The sequence below is a fragment of the Cupressus sempervirens genome, chromosome 1, assembly GCF_028749045.1.
Source record: "Cupressus sempervirens isolate cs-2001-9-10 chromosome 1, ASM2874904v1, whole genome shotgun sequence".
NCBI classification, from domain to species: Eukaryota; Viridiplantae; Streptophyta; class Pinopsida; order Cupressales; family Cupressaceae; genus Cupressus; species Cupressus sempervirens.
In genome coordinates this window covers 127,505,787-127,531,466 of record NC_143118.1, presented here as the reverse complement: position 1 = coordinate 127,531,466, position 25,680 = coordinate 127,505,787, and positions in this window count along the sequence as shown.

Genomic DNA, 25,680 nt, shown 5'->3' with positions numbered 1-25,680 from the left:
GTGGGAAAATTAGCTAATTCCCAAAATGATGTCATACAAAAAAAAAGAAAATAAAATAACTACACACAAATTGCCTTCAAAATATAACAATTTTATTCATGTTTTGATGGATCATTACATTCATTATCACTCCTTTACATTTGATACATACATAAATTACCCCTTACATATACATTTACATCTATACAATTTTCTCTAATAATATTCCCCCTTTGACATCAATGAAAAAGGTGTCAAAAACTATATCACAAAAAATTGTTGCCTGTTGGTGATCAGCTCATCATTCTGGATATGCAATCTTCAAAATCAATATTTAGTCTATCAAAGTCCTTCTTCTAGTTTCCTTTGACTTTATCTGATATACTGATGAGTGAACAAAGTGCATAGGATGTCACTTCAACTATGCTCAAGTTAGTATAGGCAAAATTGTCATAGGAATTCTTTGTTGAAAGACATTCTTCTAATTGCCTCTACAAAATTATGACCTTAGGTGCCAAATATTCTCTAAGAATAGAGAATATTCTTATTATTTTCTTCTATCAAATTCAATGCTTCTGACAGCATTGTGGATCTTCTCAATCTCATTCTCAAAATCTTCAATTCTAAACTTTGGTTGTTGTAATCTTGTAGTGAGTGACTGAAGCTTACTCATGTGGCCTTTGATCTTTGCATTAAAATTAGATAAGTATAGGACATTGCACACTTTCCATAGAAATTCTTACCTTCAGCAATACACTATCTCAATTCCTTGATGTTTCCATCAAGTGGCTTGAAATCATTGTGCACATTAGTACACATTATGTTGAATAGTGTTGCATCATGATTACTTTGTGCTTGTGTTGCTGCTACTTTAGCTAAGGTTTTGAATTCACCATCAAAGGTCTTCACCAACTCTTTTTCCTTGGCTTGTAAGTCTAGATTAGCTACAGTCATGGAAATTGTCTTCTGCATGCACTCCAAGACTTCAACAAGAGTCTTCTCCAAAGACTTTACAGATTTATTTTTTACAAACAATTTTCTCAAAGTGCCTAATAGCTCTTTCTAGTCTTCATCATTAGATGGAATAGGTATTGTTGTTGATGTTCTAGCTATTAATACTACTAAAGGTATAGTAGTCTTCTTTATCTATTCCTTTGCGCTCTTCTTTTCCTCAGCCTCCTTCTTCTTCTTCTCTTCTTCCTCTATCTTTTCCTGTTCTTCTTTCCTCATTTTTTCTTCATCTTCCTGTTGGAAATATTATGACAAGCTTAGTTATTAAGAGAGGAGGGGTGAATCAATAACTTCTAAAAATTTCATCTCAATTAGCAATTAATCCTTTATATGTATTCTGATCTAACTTCATACATGAGAAACTAAAAACATGAAAGCATACATAACACTTTGACACATAGATTTGGTGACCTAGAAACCTTCCAAATAGAAAGTAAAACTAGGGTCAAGATGATACCCACAAGCGTTAGTACTGTAGTATAAAGTTAGCTAATTAAAGCTTATATTGATCACTTCTAATGATCTTCCCTATTAGGAGCAATAAGGACTACTAGGTCCACCTTGCAAAAGGATTTATAAACATACAATGAAGTATGCACTCGAAAAAGTGATTTACATAAGACTATTAGGTCTACCTTGTTAAAGGATTTGACTGATTCACTTGTTAGGATGAAGTAGTAGCTGATCTCTGATTTGCAACTTGGTTTGTTGAATGAGATTCCTCTTAGTACAAATCACCTTGTTGTGATAGATGAATCTTTGTTTCTCCTTATACTATTGTAGCCTTTGTAATTCACACTTTTTCTCTTTTATATTGATTACATTACTTCCTTTTCAATTCCATACATATATTGAATGTGATACAATACATTACATATATATCAATCTAATTACATAATTACAAAGTTGGCCACAATACAAGTTCTCACAAATATTACAAAGTTGGCTCAAATGTAGACACTCGGGTTCTGAAGACTGACTCAATGAGGTTCTGATATTTTTCATCCACTATCAATGCTCATAATAATCATGCACTCAATAGAAATAGAGGCTTAGTCCATACTGATCACTTCCAAATAGTCTTGAACTCGTTCTGCACTAGTGACTTGGCAAAAACTATGAAACTCATCATATAAACTAAATTACTTGGTTTCCACTACATAGCTCAGTAAACACTATCACCTCAATTTTGGTATAAACTAAATCACTTGGTTAACACTAAGTAGCTCAATTAACATTGGACTCACATCACATCAGCTACAAACTCGGTAAGCATTGCACAACTTGGTTTGCACTGGTAAACTTGGCATACACTGAGATGCTTGGTTTACACTGTTGATCTTCACAATAGTTGTAACTACTCAGCATACATTGGAATTTGTCCAAAGGACTTGGTAGCAATTTTAGAACTTGGTGACAACTAAAATTCTTGGTTAACACTGTTAACTATACAATAAGCTTGGTATGAACTCACAATTTAAATAAGTGTATGTCACTAATAACAAACTTGACTATTATGTCAACACTTCTTGCTTTTTCTTTTCTCCATGTTCCTATCTCTTTTTTTCTTCTTCTTTCTTCTTCTTTTTCTCTTCCTCTTCATCGTTAGAGCTGGTATAGGTAGTGATATTTCCAACAATATTTGCCCCATACACTACAAATGGATTCTCCTTTGTATCCATAGTTATGTGCATACTATCCACTTGCATGGATTCAGTACCCATAACAATGTGAGGTGGAGATAGTGCTTGATGTGTCCCTTCTACCTCTTCATCTTCACTAGAAGGTGTATCTATCTATACATACACTAGACTATTAGCCTTTGCTTGTGCACTCTCATTAGGTATTGAGGACATATATTTCAATAATTCCTCCTCTGTTTCTTGCCTTACTTCCTTGTAACTACCTGCCATCAAAAGAATTGATCTTCTTTTGTTACTCAGCAAGGGCTCAACACCCTTCAAGATTTTGTCAAATTCCTTTTTTGACCCAACATCACATAACTTATTTATGGATGTGATCCTCATATTCAGATCTTCTTCTACTACCATTCTCTTTCTACTAATCAACCTATTATATAGGTCTTGAGGAATCTTATTCTGAATGCTATCAAATCTTTTATTCCTCAAAATCATATTTCTAATTAAAACATTCTCTAATTTCCTCCTATCTATATTGCTATACATGCTATAAAATTTATTCAATTAAACAAAATTCTCATCATTTATAATCTACATGTTCATATTATCTACCTTTGGTTTCCATGCTTTCTTGTTTGTGGTTGTCTTGGCTTCCTTCACATCTTTCTCAAAAAATTTATCTTCATCATCATCATCTGAGATTTTAGAACTACTCACTTGCATGTTTTTCCTCCATTTTCTAGGTCCATTATTGATTTTCCTTACTCTTTTCTTTTCTTGAGGTGCAAGTTCTTGCTTAACCTTCACCATTCCCCCTAACTTCCTCTGTGTAGTAGGTTCTTCCACCTCTAACTATGCAACTATCACATATGGTGCAATGAGAGCTTGCACACATGGTTGTGCTATTGTTACTCCTTCTAAAGGTCTAGCTACTACAATAGGTGTTACTGCCAACACTTCTATCTACCCACTGGCCTTCATCTCGAGCACAATTCCCTTTATCTCATTGAATTCTTTCTTGGTCATGCTAGATTCCTTAAGTATGGAATCTATCTCCTTCTCTACTTTCTCCTTACTCTCTTTGTTGTAGAGCTCTGACTCTACAATCCTTAATCTTTCATCATATGTCCCCCATCTAGGACATTTTGTGTCCTACTTAGGCTTGAGAATGATCTGCACATACCCTTCAATAAGTGTAGCACTCATCTCATAGTCCATAACCTCAATGAACTTTAGTCTAGGTATCATACTTCCATGCAAGTATTTTTAGTTTCCACCATGAAGCAAAAATCATCCTTATACTTCTCTACTGTAGATGGAGGTATCCTATACCTCAATTTCATCTTAGACTAAAAATTCTTCATCATCCTATCAATATTAATGTCTCTGACATTCTCAACTTTAGATCTATACCTTTGAGTTACAATATTCATTACGCACTCATTGCTATCCCAATTAATTACTCCAAGAAACTTCTTAGTAACATAAAAGAATAAATGAGTCAATAGGGACTCAAATCTAAATACTACACTCTTAGTTTTCTTTATCTTCGCAATATTGTCCAAAAGTTACACCTGACAATGTCGTAGAAATTTATTTTTCTCCTCTCAATGGCCATCAAATATACTGTATGAAGGAAACTATCTGGTACAGAGTTTACCCTTGATCCATGGTTTAACTTGTACCCTAAGATTTTGGTTAAAAAATTGACTCATTTATCTTGAATAGGATCAACCCTCATATTTCTTCCATCGAACTTGGTTTTCAATTTTGTCTCCACTAATGTCCTAATGCTTTTCTCATTAACAGGATTACAACCTTCATTTCTAAATCCCATAACCTTGTGGATTGGGTCATTGTCAATGACAATTTGTGGATCAGCTAACCAGAACATATCATCATGAATTCTACTCAATATAATTCGGGTCCACTCATGATTGTTGTATTCTGTGTAAAACATATACTTCACCAAATTAAAATCTTCAAGGTGTGCATAATCAGACTTCAGGGATAATTCATTATTACACATGACTCCTAATTTTTTGTGAATCTCCTCATCATCTATACTCTCAATTTTTTAATGTATATAATTCCTTATATCCTCTACATGTAACACATTTTTTAAAACTTTTGAAAATGTGCCTACGAGATCTTCTAGTAAAGAAACAAATGGATGTTTCTTGAACTCATACTTTGGTCTGTCACTAACATCATACACTCTTTGACTAGCCATTCTTCAATAACTATAAATGCTTTAAGGAACTAGATTCAATACTCTATAAAATCCCTCAAATTCAAGATTTTAGGGCTCCTGCAACTTTCATCTTCACAAGCTTGCTTTGCACTTGAATTTCTATCAAATTTCTCTTCAATTCACTCAAGAAACTTTACATGAACAAATGGTACATCGAATATTGTTTGTGATCCTTAAATCATCAGAAATCTTACTGCACAATAAATGTGTATCTACCACAAACTTGGAAGATTATCTCTATTTACTAGTGACCTTGATCTCACAATTCCCACTTACTGCAATCACATCAAGACTTGTGCACTGAACCATAGCTTTCTCTTTATGTCTTCTACTTCTTGTTAACTACACAATCTCTAACTCACTCATTGATGCTCTATTACTTCTACAATAGCTTAGTTCAGATAGGTTGAGCCACAAATAATTTATGACTTCAACTTTCCATAGGTGCATCAAATAATTGCTCTTTCAATACTATAGGTGAACTCTTTGGATTACAAGCCTTCACAAATGTGTCTTTGAATCCCTTAGATTGATCCTTGACTACTTTTTTACTGTTGTTGCCTCCATTTTCATTCCTTCTATCATTCATATTGTTGTTCCTTTTGTGATTAGAGTTCCTGTTAAAGTTCCCTCTATCTATTCTACAAAATCATGTTGTGTGTCCAAAATTATTGCATAACTAACATACAGGTGCATTTCTACTCTAATTGTTCCCATTCTGACTTCCAGGTGCTCTACAATTCCTTGCAATATGTCCAGGATTGTTACATTTGTAACAAACAAACTTCTTCCTTTCACCATTCGGTTTCTCTCCATCATTAGATCTACTATGTGATCTACTTCTTCCATTACCTGTAGGGTTAGCATTTCTGAAAAATCTACTATTCTTATTATCATCAACAACTTAGATTTCTTGCATTCTACTGCCTTATGTCCATAACCATGACAATTATAACAATAGAAATTACTAATAGGTTTAAAAGACTTACCTATACAATCTCTCTTCATATGTCCAACTTCATTACATATGTAGCATCTACCTTTGAATTCATGTCTTACCCTTTGGATGAATCATCTTGCTTAGGTTCTTCAACTTGCTTTGTTGTTCTAAGCTCATCAAATTTCTTTGCCAATTCAATTTTCTCAACTTCATCAAACCAATTGAAATTTTCTTTAGGGATTTTTGCTATAGAATTTGGTTCTATCCTAATCTCATCTTTCTTTGTTGACTTCTCTCCAAGAAGACATCTAAGGTTTGTCTTGTCATAGGAAGGTCTTTGATGAAATATATGTTCATTAATTTTCTCAGAACTTGTGTAAAGTTTCTCTAACTGTTGTTTTGCTTGTGTCAACTCTCCTTTCATGATGATGTTGTATTTTTCCAACTCTACATGCTCTATCTTAATATAATCTAATTCATATGTAACTTTACCCAACTGGGATCTAAGGTTTGCATTCTTAGATTTTAGATCAAGTTCACTCTTATAGCCACTAGTCTTGAGACTCAACTTTAGTTCAACAATTTTCAACTCATGTTTCAAGATCTCATTCTCTTTCTTGAGATTTTTTGTATCATCATTAACATTAATCTGCGCAAAAGGTTCCTTGCTATATTTTAGATCATCGATTTCATCTTTCAGTTTTCCAATATAAACTTTTGCATCTTTGTATCTATCTTTCAAGTTGTCTCTGTCTTTAGTAAGAAGGTCAATCTATTCAAGAGCATTTTCAACTATTCTATATTTACTAGGATCTTAGTTAAGCTATTAAGCCTCTTCAAAGTAATTGTGCTCTAATACCAATTGTTAGAAATAGATAATAGTGAGAGGGGGGTAAATCAGTATTCTATAAAATTTTGCCCATAGCTGAGTAATGTTAATTACTTTATAACTTGCATATGGAAGTAAACCAAAAATGTTTAATAGTAAATATAACCATACACATCGAGAACTCATGACACCATTATTTTTTAACTAGGGAAACCCTAGCCAAGGGAAAACCCTGGTGGGCAGATACCCACTAGATGATTCACTAAACAATAGGATCATGTTAAGGATATTGACCCTGTTAGGAGTCTATGAAGTACATATAGTGTCTCAAGTCTTCGTTAGAGGACTAGGCCATGTTAAAATTCACTACCCTATTAGGAGTTGGTAGATCAATTACAATGTATGCAAGAAGAGCCCACTACCCTAACATTCAATTATACAAATTAGTTCTTTCACAAAATAGATATACATACAATACTTGCTTGTTGATGTAAATTGCACTTACTTTGATGTTACATTAGATTTTGCATCACATTATGCTCACACTCAGTTCTCACAATAGTTCACATGTCACATCTAATCATGCAACTTCCACGATCTTTGTGTATTACACACATTCACTGCACAACACACTTACACCATTATCTGCGCAACAAAAGATCTTTACTTATATCTTGCACACTCACAAATTGTTGCTCAGTCAACTTCCATGTCTTCACAAGCTTGACAAAATATAAAATAATATCCACATAGTTGGCTTAACATTACTTAGTAATTATTTTGAAATCAAAGCAATTCCTAAAGTTGTACAGCTTGATTTTTTGCTATGTTGTGTTCTACACTATTAAATACCAGTACAATTAAACTTATTGTAACTTGCATTGTACTAACTATACAAACATGTGTATTGGTACACATCATCATGATAATGTTACAAAGCTTTCCTCAATTGTGCATAAGCTAACTCTTTGTGCATCGTGTGTACTATTAAGATTTGTTCATTGTACTCCTACAAACTATCTAATACTTAGACAATTTTTTGTCTCTCAATGCATATATGAAATGTTGAGTATATATTGTCATAAATAACAACCATCTAGACATCTAACTAACAATATTACCAACAGGGTGTTAGAGTAAAGTGTTACTTTAATTTAATTTAATTTATTAAATTATTTGTAATTATCTCTCATTCTTTTTAGCCTAATAATACATTTTGCATATTTTCATAGCAAAACCCTTGCCTCTTCATTGATTTTTCTTCTCTATGACAGGTTCTTGCATGCAGGTATTCTTTAGGCCTTCTGGATTCGTATTTCTCAAATCCTTATTTTTATCTCTAGAGTTATAGGTGTTGATATCTTTATTTTAATTCCTCTTTCCTTGCAGAACTCATTGAATTCATTCGAGATTAATTCAGCTCCTCTATCTGAACTCAAGCATTTCATATTCTTCCTTGTTTCTTTCTCAACTCTAGCCAAGTACCATTTGAACTTTTGAAAAGCGTCAGAATTATCTTTTAAAAAATTTGCAGTCATCATTCTAGAATAATAATCAACAAATAGAATGAAGTATATGTATCCACGCTATCTTTTTATACCTATTGGCCCACAAAGATTTCTATGAACTAGTTCCAGAACTTCTTTGGAATTGTAGGACTTACTTCTGAAACTTTTTTTACTCAATTTTCCAATTTGACATTATTTACACATGTCCATCTCAAGTTTCTTCAGATAAAGTATGTCTCTTAATCTTTTTTTTCTTTCTTATGGTAACTAGGTTATCAAAGTTAACATGACGCATCCTTTTATGCCATATCCAACTATCCAAATTTCCTCTATTTGAACTAATAAACATGTACTTTCAGTGAGATCTAGGTAAAACAAGTTACCTTTTGACTGATTTTCAGCCCCAACCAAGTTTCCTTTCCCATCCAATAGTTTAACTTTTCCATTCATGAATTCTACCTTGTATCCTATACTATTTAGTTGTGCCACACTGAGTAGATTATGTCTTAATCCTTCAACCTAGTAGGCATTTTCATATTTGATACCTTCAGTTGATGTGATGGTTCTGTTGGTGTTTTGAAGCATCACGTTTTCAAATTATCTCGATCAGAATAGAATACATCTAGAGGCAGCTACTTCTCATCTGCAACATATCCTTTCAAACACTAAGCCAACTATAAGGCTAGACATTTCTTCTACTTCAAGCTCTACAAAACCTAGGCTAGTATACATATAGATTCTTCATATGGTACAAGTATTCAAAGCACACACTGAATCTAAAACAAAGTAGATAGAACCCTTATATCTTCTATACTTATGCAAAGATCATAGACATGAAATAGCTAGTAACATGACCTAAGAAATTGATAAGCTAAGTGAGGGCATCCTTTTAGCTCTTAAACAAAAAGGGAAATGGATGATTATAATTTTGATTTCAGCAAATCTCCAATTATGCAATAGTAAGAACAAGTTGATTTTGTATCTGAGCAGTGCCTTATCTATTGGGCAGTTCCACAAATCACACACATACATCTATGATACCAGTGACATTCCATATATCAAATCTATCCTATCACTTTTTGAATCAAAGATCAGTGTTCATAAAGACCTCATTCTCATGAAATATCCTTCTCAAATAACTAGCAACCCTATCAAATACATCAAGCATTTACTTGGCTCTTTGTTCCAACAACAAAACATACCAAACATACAACCTTAAGGGAATGCAAACAGATCAAAGTTCCTTGTCCCCAAACCACATAACATTATAGATTATAGAGATATGAGATGAGAATCAAAATGAAACTAAGAATATTCTTTCTCATTGTATTCATTTCTTTGAAACTATACATTCAAGATGCATGTAAACAACTCATAAAACCACTAAATAGATCAGAACTATCTATATTAGCTAACTACTATTTTTCATACAAGAGAGAAGACTAAAGAATGTGGAAATATAGTCTTGGATCCAACCTTGTGGCATCACAGGCTAACTGTAACCAACATGGTATCATAGTAATGAGAAACTTTCCCCAAAAACTAGAACCCTTACAATGAATCAAAAAGAGAAAGATATATGAAAGGAATGAAATCCTGGATCTAATCTAGAAGTGACATGTATCCACTTGAATCTTAATTCCCCACTATTGAAAAACATCTCTCATCTTTCTACAACTGAAATCTAATGTGATTCTCATAATTATCTATAACAAACTAAAAATATCTTCTCCTAACGATGAAAAACTCTATTTTGACAAAAAAAAATTAGATATGCATTTGAAATGTTGATAAAACCTTCACTAAACTGACTTGGAGGTGAGAAAATCTTACCCTAATTGTATTCATACTACCTCTAACATTCACCCAATTCACCATTTCATCATAAATCAAATCTAAATTGCTATACATGAATGAGGTTGAAAAATATAAATCTAGTATAAAACCTTTCATATCTTGAACCAATGGCTTCTTGTGCAAAAATAAACCACAAAACTAGAAAGTTCACTCTCTCCCAATTCTAACAATATTTATTAGTGTTATGTTTGCTTATTGAAAATGCCCAGGAGATCATATTAAAAATTAGGCTCCTAGACTGGTTCTCTAGACTACATTTCTTTTTGCAAGAATTGAAACCTTTCTAAAGTTTAAACTTTAGAATATAACTTTAAAAGATTTAAAATTTTATGCATGTCTAGAAACTGAAAAAATAATAAAATATTAATTTTTGATGCTATATATTTTCCCTCCAAAATCTAATTCGGGTCAAACTTACTTTAACTGGGCTTGACATGTGTTAGCTTGTGGTTGGTCAAACAACTGCATCATCCCGTACCACCTGGTCCACTAGTATGCCACATGGCAATCTCCTACTGGATCTCCTTGTACGATCAACTATACCACATCATTGATTGTTGGCCCCTCGCTATGTCACCACCACGTGGCAATCTCTTATTGGTCATAAATTTACCATGCCACATCATCATCAACATGGGCTCACTGCCATGTGTCAAATAGGTGCTTTTCCACATGCACAATTAGCAACTACCATGTTGTATGTGGGAATGTACCTTTGTGATACATGTCCTACCTTGCCACATCACCACCTTATTTTGTGTGCTAGGATGGAGGATCCTCTACCATGTTTCACCATCAAATCTAGTGCCATGCTACCACTTGTAATGTTTTGATTCATCAAAGGGTCTAATCAATTACCACATCACCATTTTGTGTTGCATGTGCTTAGTCAAAAAAGTTCCACATCATCAAGTCAAACATCCTTCCATGGGTCCCACTATGCAAGTTTGTGGCTTCAAAAGCCATTTTGTCCTTAAGATGATATGGTAGTGAGTGGTCATGTACTTAAACTTCATAAAAAAGCCCCACCTACTTAATGTGGGATTAAAACTCTTACCTTTTCTTCCACCTTACTGTGTACTTTCATGGCATCCCTTTAGCTCAAATGGTACTCTTCTTTTGTGCCCTATACTCTACTATGATATATTTAGCAAAACCACAACCTAAAAAATAGGTGGAAAATATAAAACTTGTGGCCCAATCTACAGGATCTGTGGCTAAGGGCAAGGAGAGTCTTCAAACAATGTATATGGGTCTCCCTTAGTGCAAGTCTAAAAAAAGTCAAAAAGCTCATAATGTATCCATTTCCATCTCCCACATAGGCATCAATGGCTTCTTGTAGCTTCAGTTCTATCTTGCCATGCCATTGGAGTAGAAGATGTGGTTTCGAAAAGGAGCCAAACATTCTATTTTACATGAGATTCAGATGGGGTGACAGTAGGAGAATAGAACTTATTTGCTTTTTTTTTCCTTTTGTGTTTTCTCCTTTTCTCCCAAGGGTTAGTTTGGCTTTAAATGTAGATTCAATTTTGCTAGAGGTAGGAGCATAGTTATCAAAGTTATCCAACTCAAAAGAAGCTAATCTTCTCACAAGTGCACCCAAGGTTATTTTATTTTTAGGATTGCATCGCATCTCTTGAATTGCTAAAACTCTAATTGCATAAATAGGAAGAAGAGTTCTTAGTACCTTGTTGATCAATTGTCTCATCATTTATGTCTCCTCCTATAGCTTTGATTGCACTCACACCCTCTTTGATTCTTTCACTATATTGGACAATGTTCTCACCTTCTTTCATTTTCATTCGATCAAACTTGCCTCTCAAACTTTATGCCTTAGCTCTTTGCACATTTTTATCACCTCTATAGACTTTCTATAGTTTTTTGCACATTTCAAATATAGTAGGACAATCATTAACCTCATCAAATTTAGAATGGTTGAGAGAAGAAGCTATATCAATCATCATTATATTGTGATCCTTTTCCTCTTTCATCTGTTCCACTGTCATAGGTTTAGGTGGTGGCACATTTTTTTTCCAAGTAGAATAGACCAATATCACTAATGCTTGATAGGTGCAGCTTCATCAACTCCTACCATGCTAAAAATTTGTCTCTATTAATATTGAGAATCTCCCTTTTGTATGATATCTTGGTCTTTAGCTTAGGTCCTTGAAACCTTCCCTGCAAGCACCAAATGCTCTGATACCATTTTTTGGAAATAAAGAGAGTAACTAAGAGATACTACAATGGTTATAAGGTAACAAAAATTTGACCTAATTTATGAAGCAACTATCTTTGCATATTCATATCTCTGATCTGGCTTCATCTTTGGATCCTTACTAATTAGATGTTCTTTGCAGGTTATCTTCCACACCTTCCTACTTTTCCTTTTTCTTCACTTGCATATCCATCTTATTTCATATTTCACTTGTACATCTTATCCTCACAACTTGACCTTTCTTTTTAATTATAAGTTAGGGCAAGTGAACTTGAATACCCTTCCAAATAATCAATAAACATCCAAATAGTCGGCCTCAAATAACTAATTATTAGATAATTTCATTTTACTATCACTCGATCAATACTGAGATTGAAAGCTTGGTTAATACTACAAACCATTTGATGCTCAATCACTCGGTTAATATTGTAAGCACGATATCCTTCATTAACCAACTACTTGATTAACACTAAAGGTTCTTCTTTACTCGACTACTCAATCATTACTAAAATATGCAAGTTTAATAAAATAAACTCTTCATTGCTTGGTTAATATTAAAATTTGTGTAGCATTAACAACAACATATAATTGAAGAAATGTTTCAAACAGAAGCACTTGTTCAAGCACAACTTATCACTTTTTGATTCAAAATTAATTCTAATACAAGAAACCAAACTAAAAAAAGATGAAGGTAACTAGTTTGGTAGAAAACTAGGAATATGGAAATCAAATATGATAGAATCAGTAGGAGCCTCGAGAGGCATGGAAAAATTGGGATCCCAAGAAGATAGACTATGACAAATTGATAGCAACAAATAATTGGATGGAAGGGAAAATCTAAAGCTTTAGAAATAATATCCAACTCATTATCATAAATGTTTGTGGACCAATCCCTATAGTGGATAAGAAGACAATGTGGAACAAAATCAACACATTCATGGAAAATAACCAAGCAACCAACATATGTATAGGATTAGACTTCAATGCCCTATTACATCTAGAAGAAATTTTGAGGGTCACCATACAATATCACAATCAATGATTGATTTTAGAGAATAGTTTTACTGGTATACCTCTGACTAATGGTGTATAGACATGGAATAAATGAAGACTAGGATTCTAACACATAGAAAAGAGGCTAGACTAATTCATCTTCAAGCGAGACCTAAGAAACTTTAATTATGCAATTCATTCCTCAATTCTTCCTTTTGTCGGATCAAATCACTTTCTAGTAAGACTAGAAATAAAAGAGCCAAGTAAACCATGAAGAAACCCATTCAAATGTGAGAAAATATGGTTTTTGGATAAAAAATTTATGGGAAATCTTAGCATATTGTGTACAGAAGGTAGCTATGACAGATCTAAGATATTTTGTTTTGTGTCCAAACTCAAAGACTTAAAAGAAAAAAATTACCAAGATGGAACAAAAATTACTTTAAGAATGTATTCAAAGAAAAGCTTGACAATGAAGAAGAACTAAAGAACCTCAATGAATTAGAAATCAAACAAGGAATGGATAACAAAATTTTCAATAAAAAAAAAGATCTCTTAGCAAAACAATAAAACTTACTAGAAAAAGAAGAATTTTTTTGGAAATAAAAATCCTAAGAGACTTGGTTAGTAGAAGGAGATCATTATACTAAATTCTATCATAGTAGTACCTTAAATAATAGAAATATTAATTGAATATCAAAAAGAAAAAAATAGCATAAGAGATATGCTTGAAGATCCTAGACAAATAGCATATATATTTGTCAACTACTTCACAAACATCTATAATAGTTATGAAAGCTCTAACCTTATATCACAAAAGGTCATGGGAAGTATCATCCCAAAACTGATTACTAAAGTGGACAATAAGTAGCTAAATAAACCTTTATCGATAGAAGAAATAAAATTAGCACTTTTTAGCAATCCTCAAGTCTTGATGGCTTCCAAGCCTTCTTCCTTAAAAAATGTTGGGACATACTGGGCATCGACTTATGGAAAGCCATTGAAGCAACAAGAAATTCCAGTTCAATATTGTCTAAAATGAACAATAACTTTTTAACATTAATCCCAAAAAATGCCACTCTCAAAGGCCTCAAAGATTTCAAACAAAATATTAACCAAAGCATTAGCTAACAAGCTTAAAATGGTACTACCAAAATTAATGTCAAAGGAACAAATGTGATTCCTTCCAAAAAGATCTATACTTGATAGAATTCTAATTATACAAGAAATCATTCATTCAGCTCAAATCAACAAAGAAACATGTATGTTTATGAAACTAGACATTCAAAAAGCCTATGATAAAGTATATTGGAGATTTCTATGTAAAACTCTAGAAACATTTGGCTTTTTGCACCAATAAATCAACCTAATCTCTAATTATATAACTACCCCTAAAATTTAAATTCTAATCAACAATACCCTAGAAATATTTTTCAACATATCCCAAGGAACAAGGCAAGGAGACCCAATATCACCATTTCTCTTTATCATAATGGGAGAAGCCTTTGGCAGAGCAATAAAAAAGGCTCAAATGGAAGGGAAAAGAAAAGGAGTCAAAGCCACAAAAGGAGTCACTAATATAACACATCAACAATTGGTGGATGACACTATTTTCCCTGGAGAAAGTTCCATGATGGAAGCCTAAAACGTTAAACGGATAATCAAAACATACACAAAAACTTCTAGAGAAAAAGTAAATGCCTAAAAATCTTACATTTACTTATTAAATACTAAACCAAACATGGAAAGAAGAATCTGCAACTATATCTGATATAAAAGAGGCTCATTCCTATGCAAATATCTAGGAATATACTTGAAAAAAACATGAAAGAGACTAAATCATGGAATCCTTTAATTGAAAAGATAGACAAGAAAATAGAAAAGTTAAAAGGAAAATGGCTAACAAAAGTAGGACAGACAACCAAAATCAAATATGTCTTATCCTCTATCCCCCCTATCAAATGTCTCATCTTCTACTACCAAAAGAAACCAAAAAGAAATTAGATAGTGAACTAAGAAACTTATTTTGGAATGGAACAAATGATAAAAAGAAAATAGCCTTGATTAAATGGGACAACATCTGAAGACCCAAAGCACTAGGAGGATTGAGGATCAAAAACCTAAGCAGGTAAAATGTGTTGTGATGTGGAGCCTAATTAGAATCAGAGGTTACATTTTTTCTCACTTTATTCGACATAATTTTCCCCAAAATTATTATTATGGGGGTTTGGGGGCAACACTTCTTCCAAGGTCTTGGGGCAAAGCCCCAAGTGTGCTCCCTGTCGCACATGGATAACTTTAAGAAACCATATCCTTGGAAATAATTATAAAATCATGGAGAATGCAATAGTATTTTAGGGAGGAATTTTTAATTTCTAGTAGAGATAAATAAAAATTTATTGGCAATTTTGTTTCTGTCACATGAAAATTCTGTAAAACCTTGATGAATCTTTAATTATCAATGAAAATCACAACCAAAAGTACAAATACCTAGAAATCATAATTTTATATCATCTAAAATATAATAAGCCTTTTTCATAACGATTATATGATCATAAATCAATGGTATAAATCCTATTTCGGGCCAAAATGTTAAAGGACAACAAGTTATAGAGAAAATATCTAGAATAATAACACTTTTCCACAATCAGATCTATTTTGGGCCAAAGATTAAAAGGATAAAACCTTACTTGGAAATTCTCTGGAATAGAGGGACATGGAAAGTATATGTACTCAACATATAATCTAACTGAAAGATTTACCACATATTGGCGAATGTGTCCATTGAATAAGACAAGCCTAAAAAAATGTATACAAAAAGATTTGATTTATCCATGTGGAAATATTAAATTTCATTGGCGAAGTCATCACCAAAATAAAAATAATTATGTATTAGTGTTGGCAATTGGTCTAAGCATGAGACAAAATTTCCATTAAAGTGTGGGTGACACGACCACCCCAAAAGTGTAAATGTTATTGCCAAATTTAGGGTCCTTGATGAGTGAAATTTTCCATTTGGCAAATATTTTCCACTAAATTTATCCCTATTCTTGCAATATAGGGTGGGGTCGGGGGAAATGCCTCCACAAGGGGTTTTGGGGGGTAGCGCCCCCAAAAGCTTGGCCAACTTTATTATTGTAAAAGGCATTGGCTGCTATTTTTCTATTGGACAACTTATTCTATCCCTAATTTTGTAAGCAGCAAAAAGCTTGTATAAAATGGGTTAGGGTTAGGGATTTCATGATGTATGATGAGATTGTTGCTTCTTGTGGCAATATTGAACTGTAAGAGATTATTGATTGTAATTAGGTCGTAATCACTGGATAATAAGAATATTAGACTCATTGTTGGGGGCATAGCCTAGGGATTGGGTAAACCATGTTAAATCCTTGTGTCTTGTGTTCTCTTATGTGTGATTTATTATTTTTTGATATTAGTTATATTTGCATGTAATTATTATTTATGTCTCATTAATCCTAACAAAATGAAGCTCTAAAAACCAAGCTAGTGTGAAGAATGTATCAGGAGCATGATAGCAAATAGAAAAAAATATATTTAAAATACCTAAACAACTTTGATCCTCTATCGTTATTTCAAACTAAGAACCCACCAAAAGGATCTAAAACTTGGAACTTCATTATACAATGCAAACACATAATCAAAAACAATTCAACATGGGATATAGGTAAAGGGGAGGAAGCCTTATTCTAGGAGGACTCATGGGATGGGTTACCCCCAGCCAATAGCTACAACCTTCCCATTAACATTAAGAATACACTAATTAATTATTGGGGCAAATTTCTTTATTACTATATCCATAAGACAAGTGCAAAACAACCCAGAATGTGGAAACATGTAGAAAATACACAACTATCAGCATAGGAGAAAAAAAACATTCAAACAATTCATCAACCAAAGACAAGCAAATAATAAAGAAAGGAGGGATCGGTTAATTTAGGGAGCCTTGAATAATGGAAAATACTCTGTTAAAAATGGATACGAAGTAATAATTAACTCTCAAAGATGGGACAAACTTGACGTCTCTCTAAACCTATATTAGGATAATGCATGCTTCCCTAAGGCAGGCATATTCTTATGGGTGACAATGCAAAAAATAATTCTAACAACAGATTGATTCACCAAACTAGGCTTTGAAGGTCCCTCAAGATGTCCTCTCTACAAGAAGGAATCTAAGAAAGTAGAACATTTATTATTTCAATGTTCTTTCACCAAATCGTGCTAGCAATAACTATGCAAAAAGCTCAACTAATTTTCAACTCTTCTAGAAAATTTATGGGACCACCTCAACAGCTAGCCCAAACTTGGAAATTCAATATTTACAGAAAACTTTGGAAAATCCCTCCCTCCATTCTCATGTGGGAAATATGGAAAGAAAGAAATAGGAGAAGTGACACTAACCTCTCTAACCAACAAAATAGAAGACAACATTATAGAAGAATGAAAAACAACCTAAGAAATACAGTCAAAGAAGTAGGAACATTCACAGACTGAGATGGAAAAATTAAGAAAAGTTGGAATCACCTAATAAACCTAGTTTTAAGGCTCAAATATATTATAGATGGGATCCACCCCCAACATTATGGCCAAAACTAAACTTTGATGGAGAAAATAGAGGCAATCCTGACAAGATAGGAACCGAGTACATAATCCACTCAGATGAAGAAAACTAGATGGCTAAACAAGTTAAACCATTAGGAGTAACTTCAAATAACATAGCGGAAATGGAAGCACTAATGGAAGGATTGAACCTAAGTTTAGAATTAGGCATCAAAAAATTAATCATTGAAGGAGATTCTCAAATAATATTAAACACAATAAGAAGAAGAAGTACCCCAAACTAGAAAATTAATTCCAAGATAGAATATGAACTAACAATCATAGATAAGTTCAAGGAAATTAGGATACAACACATCTATCATGAGGAGAACAAGGAAGAAGATCATCTAGGAAATAAAGGGGAAGATGGTGAAGACATCAAAGTCTACAATAACCTCTAAGTCAAATACAAATATCTGCATAAGAAGCCAAATGATACAATTATTAACCAAGATCAAGTATATAGCATAATGAACAAGAAAAGGAATAGGAAGAGAAAGGAGATGAACAAACTCTAAATGTCATATAACATAGACTTCCCATATTAATAATCATTAAAATTTAGAACAATAAAAATATTCAAACTCTAAAATATGACTAGTGACAGAATGTTAACAACAACTATCTATTAACAACTTCCTTATTATCTTAACTGTCATTAAACCAAACCAAAGTAACTTCATTCCACACCCTAAAGCTTGAATTAAATTAATCTTGGAGTATAACAATTAGAACACCATCGCATTGATCCCATTTGAAGAATCATTATTGTCTTGACCAAATGAAACTAAAAACTACTATAGTTTACTTCTTTCATCGATCTCCCCTAATATTTACTCTTTCAATATGGTCAACTCAAGATCAACATTTTTCTTTTATGTGTTTAACTTCAACATAGGATCAAATAATCTCAAGATGAGAGTTATTCATGTCCATCTAAACATTACTAAATTCTTATATCAAAAGAGCTCTCCAGGAGTTTCCAGATAGTTGTGGCTTCTATAGATATTACTAGTTTAGTTCGTAGATAGTTTTCCATGAAAGGAACTTTGTAAATCCTAACAAATCAATACAAACACAAAGGAATTTATAATAAAATCTGGCTTGTTTCATGTTTTTTTATCTTTCTCTAATTCTCTTACAAAGTGATAAGTAGTATGGACTCACAATTTTGTATAACACAAAACTAACTGAATAGATGATAACAAAGATCACAAATGAACTTTAAGCAACAAAGAATACTCAAGGCATTGTTTGATAGAGGATTAGAAAAGATAGCCTACGATTCTAAATTTTATTAACAAATAGATACCAAGATGGATGCACAATATCTATAGATAGGATAAAAATGAATACTACAGAAGCTACCATTGGATCCAATTCAACCTTCATTAATTAGATTTTCTCCCACAAATGGTCTCAGAACAAAACAATTCTTGGTCCTTCAAATAACTCATACATTTGTACACAGGCTCACCAATAAGGAAATGGATTTACAACTTTCAATCTTTTAAGTGATAACAGTTCATTAGATCAAAAATATAGATCAACAAATTCATATTTTTACTCTGTATCACAGTCCAACATTGAACCTTCCCCTATTTTCACTAAAATAGATAATACTTACCCTCTTAATTTCAAAAATTAATAGCTAATTTCAGAAAATCCCCTAATCTATAATCACTTTGAGAGACCAAATCAAACCAATATTACTAATCTGCTTGGATACGTAGGAAGACACAAATGCACAAACCTCTACATTTTAAATTTGAAAAGTTGATACTTGTTGGATATTGATAACATTAATAGGCTTTTATTGCATGGATTGCCTCTTTACATTATAACCTCCTTCATCAATCCTTATAATAGCTACCAAGGATAGATTTAACACTGAGGTTAAATACACAAATAAGAAGGAAGATAACTTTGTATGCTTAAAAGACTTACCCCATCCCAACACCAATCATACTCTATTATCTCTAATCCCCTTAAGTCCAACTTCAAAGCATTAAAATGTATCTTAAGACCACATCATAAAATTAAAAAATTAAATCATAATCCAAGTTCAAATTACATTCAAACCAATATTCTAAACATTGGAAACATTAATGGAAAAGTATTAAATTAACCAAGATAAATATTTGTAATTATATATTGTTTTAAGCTTATTAACCTATTGATTGAAAGTTTCCTAATTGTTAGAATGTTCTTAACTTTGAGAATAAAAATTACAATTGAGCTTGTAGTGTTTGGTAGAATGTAGAAATTCATGGAGTCAACAACAAAGATACCCATATCGTGTTACTCAATCTGAAAGAGGCTTCAACTCATTTAGATACACATTAAGATAAATCACTTCTTGATATATCCAAAGAAAGGAGATGCAAAGGAGGGAATGCCACCCTAAGTTCCTAAGTGATACATGAATATAAATAAGGGTTGTATTACATCAAACTTGTAGACTGGGATATTGCCTATTTTAATTTTGTAATTATATACAAAACAATTGTCTTGGGCTAGATTGGAGGTTTCTTCTTCATTCTTCCCCACCAACCCTCACTTGAACAGAGACTATGTAACAAATTTTAACTATTAATAAAATTTACATGGCTTCAGCCTTTTACTTGAAAAAAAAAAAACATTTTAACTTGATCAATTTGTTAATAATATCAAATTTCCACAATCCATTGCTAATGAGAGTATGCTTCTAGATTTGATTGCATATGTTTTTTCATCATCAACGTTTCGGATCACACTCTATGATCCATCATCAGGATGAGAGAAGGATATAAGATGTATTAATCAATTTGTTTATAAAAGTTTAAAACTAATTGATAGTTTTCATAAATCTTAATTTTCAAAAAAAAAAAATCAGTTAAATTTTAGAATTCTAACATTAGTAAAGGGAACATGTTATAATGTATGGAGAGTCATTAATTATTGCAAACTCACTTCATTATAGATAATTGTTTTCATCTTTTAAAGTTTATTGTTGTGAGTGTTCATTTTTTATAATATATTTTAGTATATGTAGACTTTTTCTTCACAACTTTTTATTTACATTAAACAAGGTTATTTTTTCTCAGCAAACGACCTTAGTCTATATTATTTTATTAATAAATTGTTCATAAATTTTTATACCTCGTTCAACTACAGACACTAGGGGAAAAAGAACTAGTTAGGGAAACCCACAATGTAGCTCGAGCCTTATTTAGTCTTGTATACTAAATTACAATTGTTCTTACTCCTAGACTAGCAATATTAAAATACATGTCATTTTTTACAAACAACCTTTGTCAAAATATTATAAAATTTAGTTAATATAAATATTACTCTAAAGTTAGACCATGTAGATGAATGAATATATTTTAACCTCAATAACATATCTACTTTCATACTATTTCATATAGATATTTTAAATTGTCTTATTGGAAAACTTTGGTTAAACAAGTTAAAGGATATTTTTAAAATTAAGGATGAAGGGTTATATTAGGATACTTACTTCTTCTTTTTTGATATGTATTGGGCCAAAGCCTTGATTATTTTTTATTATTATTTGTTGGAATTCATTACTATTATGTGTTAAACTTGAATATACTTGAACCCAAGACATCCCAGATGAGAGGCTCACAACTTACCATTATTTTGTAGGCTCTTGCCTATGATATTTACTTACTAAGTGGGATATGCCTATTTAAATACATCATTTCCAATGCCTGTGATATTTCAAAACCACTTGTAAAAATTGATAAAATAAACTTTGGTCAAATTTTGTTGTGAAATTAAAAGGTCTAATGAGATGAATGTATTTTGAGTAGGGCTAAATATGAAATTGTACTTAAAAATATGGTAATCAACAATACCAAAGGTAATTGTCTCAACATCTTTAGGATATGCATTTACTTATTTTTGGATGAGATTATTTTAAACAAAAGTTTCCATGAGATATTGCCTTTATAATATGAGGTTTTTAGATTAAGTTACATTTCTTTCTTATCAATGTTACCCACCTTATATTGGGTATATAATCTTCCATTATTTCATATTTTATGATGATTAATGAAATGTAATGGAGCATCTAATAGTAAACTATTAGATCTAGAAAGATAGTTATATCCCAAATTTAAAAAATATTTTTCTAATTAAGTTGTTATATCAACTATCTTTCAAAATCTAATAAGAAAGAAAGAAAGAAAACCATAAAAAGATGCCTAGCTGACACATAAAAAGAAAAGCATCTATAAATTGATATCTCAATGCTACTATAGTGAATCCTAATAATCATACATATTTGATTGTGAAAGATTATGTAGGTCATACTATTTTAATTAGAAAGATAAACAACCATCCCAAATAGAGCAAAAAAGACAATGATGACATAACATAGAAAGAAGGAATTGATGAAACATTGAGAGGGTTTGCAACTAGTTATGAGGCTCTCAAATATGAATCCAAAATTTCCATAATCATTCCTTCTCATAGAAAAGAAGGAAATAATACTATGAAAAGGGTTCTAAACAAGTCAAACCTCTGTTTATGAATTAACATTGAAATTGCATAAGGAAATATGAAATTTAATCTATATCTAAAACATAAATCACCTTATACCTCAATAATGTATTGCCTCTTTAGAGATGATCAAAAGTTTTTTTATGAAATAGCTTGGACTCCACAAAAAACTAATACAAAATAATGAATCCAAACCCTTGAATCATGGATGTTGTAGTTTTCCACAATGTTGGATTGAGGAAGAGAGAGGCGAATAAGACTTGATGGATGGGTGTAGATCTCCTCCCATAATCACAAACTCCTTTTATTGGCCTCCAACAAGGGAAATAAGCTAGATATATGGAGGGAAATTCCTTGAATGTGTGATGGAAATGATAGATTGAAGACTTGAAATGTTTGATGGCATCCTTGCACTTGGTGTTTGATGGACTTGAATGCTTGATATTAGATTCCTTCACTAATGGATACTTGCTTGCACTTGAGTCTCTTGAGTACAAAATATATTTCTTGTAGATGATTGGGTGAAGATGGATCGTACTCATGAATGTGTCTTGATCATGAATTTCATATGTTAAAATGAGAGGGTTTGATGCCTTTTAATACATATTTTTTGGCTCATGTTTCACAAGGCTAACTTAGACAACCTTGTCTAGGAAAAGGTTGAACTTGATGGCCTTGTATAGGAATTATTTTTACAAAGATTTTCTAGGTCTAATGAAGTGTGCTAAAAATGGGCGGTTGAAGCCATAGATCACCATAAAATCAAGGCAAGTGCCAAAATTTGAAAATGCATATAAAGGTCTTAGGTGGAGGATTAATTATATTATTGGATGGAGAAATAGGAAAGTGTGCATAGAAGTTAGAGACATTCTTGAGTTTTGAACAAATAACATGGATTTGAAGGATGCATATGTGCTAGAAGGATGTGAAATCAATGTGGGGACCTATTTATAGTAAAATGGGTCTAAAATTAAGCCCTTAAGAAGGGTGCTTACTTTTTAGGATGATACACTTACCTATCATAGTCAATTCAAGTGTGGTCCTCTATTGGATTATTTTCATAATTTTGCCTAAATAATATAGTTGGCAGTCTTTTGAAACCAATAAAATTCCTATACGGACGTCCATTAACGAATGTGATTTTTTAATGAAAATCCACATTTTTAGTAACTTTAAATTTAAAATGAGTGTTTAACATTTTTGAAGTTGTAATTTAATGTTTGAATTGAAATATGGCATATGTATTTGTTAATTAAATTTTTGGGGAAAGGGGTAAACAAAAAGTGTTTGAGGTATTAAAATACTTGTTTTATTTTTAAAAAGTGAAATTGGGTTGGGTTTTATGTGTAAAATTTAAATTCATTTGAGACTTGGCATATTTTAGGGATAAAATGGTGAGAAAGACCCTCTTTGTGAAGAAAATTTGATATTTCCATTGTGAAAGCATAGGAGCATTGAGTTGCATGGGGTCACCGGCATTGAAATAGACATTAGGAAGGAATGTGACATGTTTCTTTATTTGTGGATGCATTGTTTATTTTCAAAGTGTTCTTCATTTGAAATAGTTGTATGAATGAGGATTTTTTTTATTTCTTTGCCTGTGCTCCATATTAGTTGTTGAAAAGGGTTGGACTTTCATAAGTAGTGCACAAAATAAAATAACTTGGAAAAGTAAAAACATAAATTTTGAATACTAAAGAAGTATATCAAGATTTTGAGAGGCCAATCTTTTATCTTATTTTCTACCTAGTGAGGATCTAAACAATAAGGTGGAAGGTGGAAGTACAAACCTTGATGAACTTTAGAACTCCAAAGTTTAAAGCATGAAAAGTTTTGGAACTAGATGAGGTTGGAGGAGGATTGATCAAGGATCAAGTGCCAAGGTTTCAATTTACCTCATTCACGTTTGAGTTGAAGTTTGTAATATGAAAGATTGATACCCAAGGCTCAATAAAATTAAAGTAGAAAGTCCTTTAAGGAATAACTCACAAATCAAGGTTCAACAAGAATCTATTCTTCATACCAAGAGGAGAGTTAATTGTTAAGGAAAAATCTTGAATCCTAACCATATAGTGTCATGAGGGAGTAAGGCTCCCTTATTGGGAAATCTCTTATTTATGTTGAGATTTTGTCAAGGAGCATTTATGGTATTATCGAGTGGGTTTGATGTGATAATTCCCTCATCATGCTCCTTGTCTCAAAAATTGATAATATCCTTGCCTAGTTGAGAATTGTTAGTTCTTAAATAATTGTTATTGGTGTACATTTTTTAATGTGGTGTAAATATTTTAAAGTGAGCCTTGTTGTGTTCTTGAGGTTGATGATTCATTCATCTTGTCATGAGAGAACATGATTATGAGATTGTACCTAATCATCTTTTAGGTGTTGTTATTTCTCTCATAAGTTAATTATGGTGGTTTTGTATCCAAATTATTTAGGCTTCTATAGGTACCACCTTGCATATGTAATGGAGAGGTTACTCTAGTTGTCATTACCTTTATGTCACAATGTTCCATATGACACTTGTGTGCGCATTATAGTACAAGTCTAACATGTTTTTGTATCTTTGATGATGTTATTTCTCCAAATAAAAAAGATGTTTCATCAAAATTTTGAATTGGTCCTTTGGACAGGGCATTACATCACGATGCATCATGCTAAATTCTTTAATATCACAATCATAAACTACACCTCTCACATTTACTATTTGGTATTAAGTTTTCCATTTTTGAGATTAAATTTCTTGAATATTAGATATTTCTCACTATACAAGCCATATAAGAATTATCTTACTATTATATATTACATGCAAGATGTCTCCAATAATATCTAACCCATGCAATGCACACATTTCTACTTTTCCTTGATTTATGTGACAAATATTATTAATTTTATGGAAGGTGATCAACACACATTTTCATAATAAATGTCACATGAAATCATTTCATCAAAGTCCAAGCAATAATATTATGCGAGTATATTACCTCAAAATTTAAATAATCATAGAATTGTTTGTAAGTCAAATCTAAGCTCCTTGATGTCAAGTTTTACAACAACAAAAAATGAGTGTACCATAGAATTGTCTTGCAAGCCAAGAGATTAATTTGATAAACTATAGAAATTTCAAATCAAGTTGGCCCCGATCTTTGCTCTCTAAATATTCATGATAATAATTAATGTTTAAAAATGCCTTAAAGAAAGCAAAATTGTAAGCATCAAGTTTTTCTAACTTTTTCCTATGTTCTAAGAAGACTATATGAGAATATCATCCCCATACTCATTGAATTGTACAAATGAACTATCTAACTACCAAAACATAGAAAGTGAC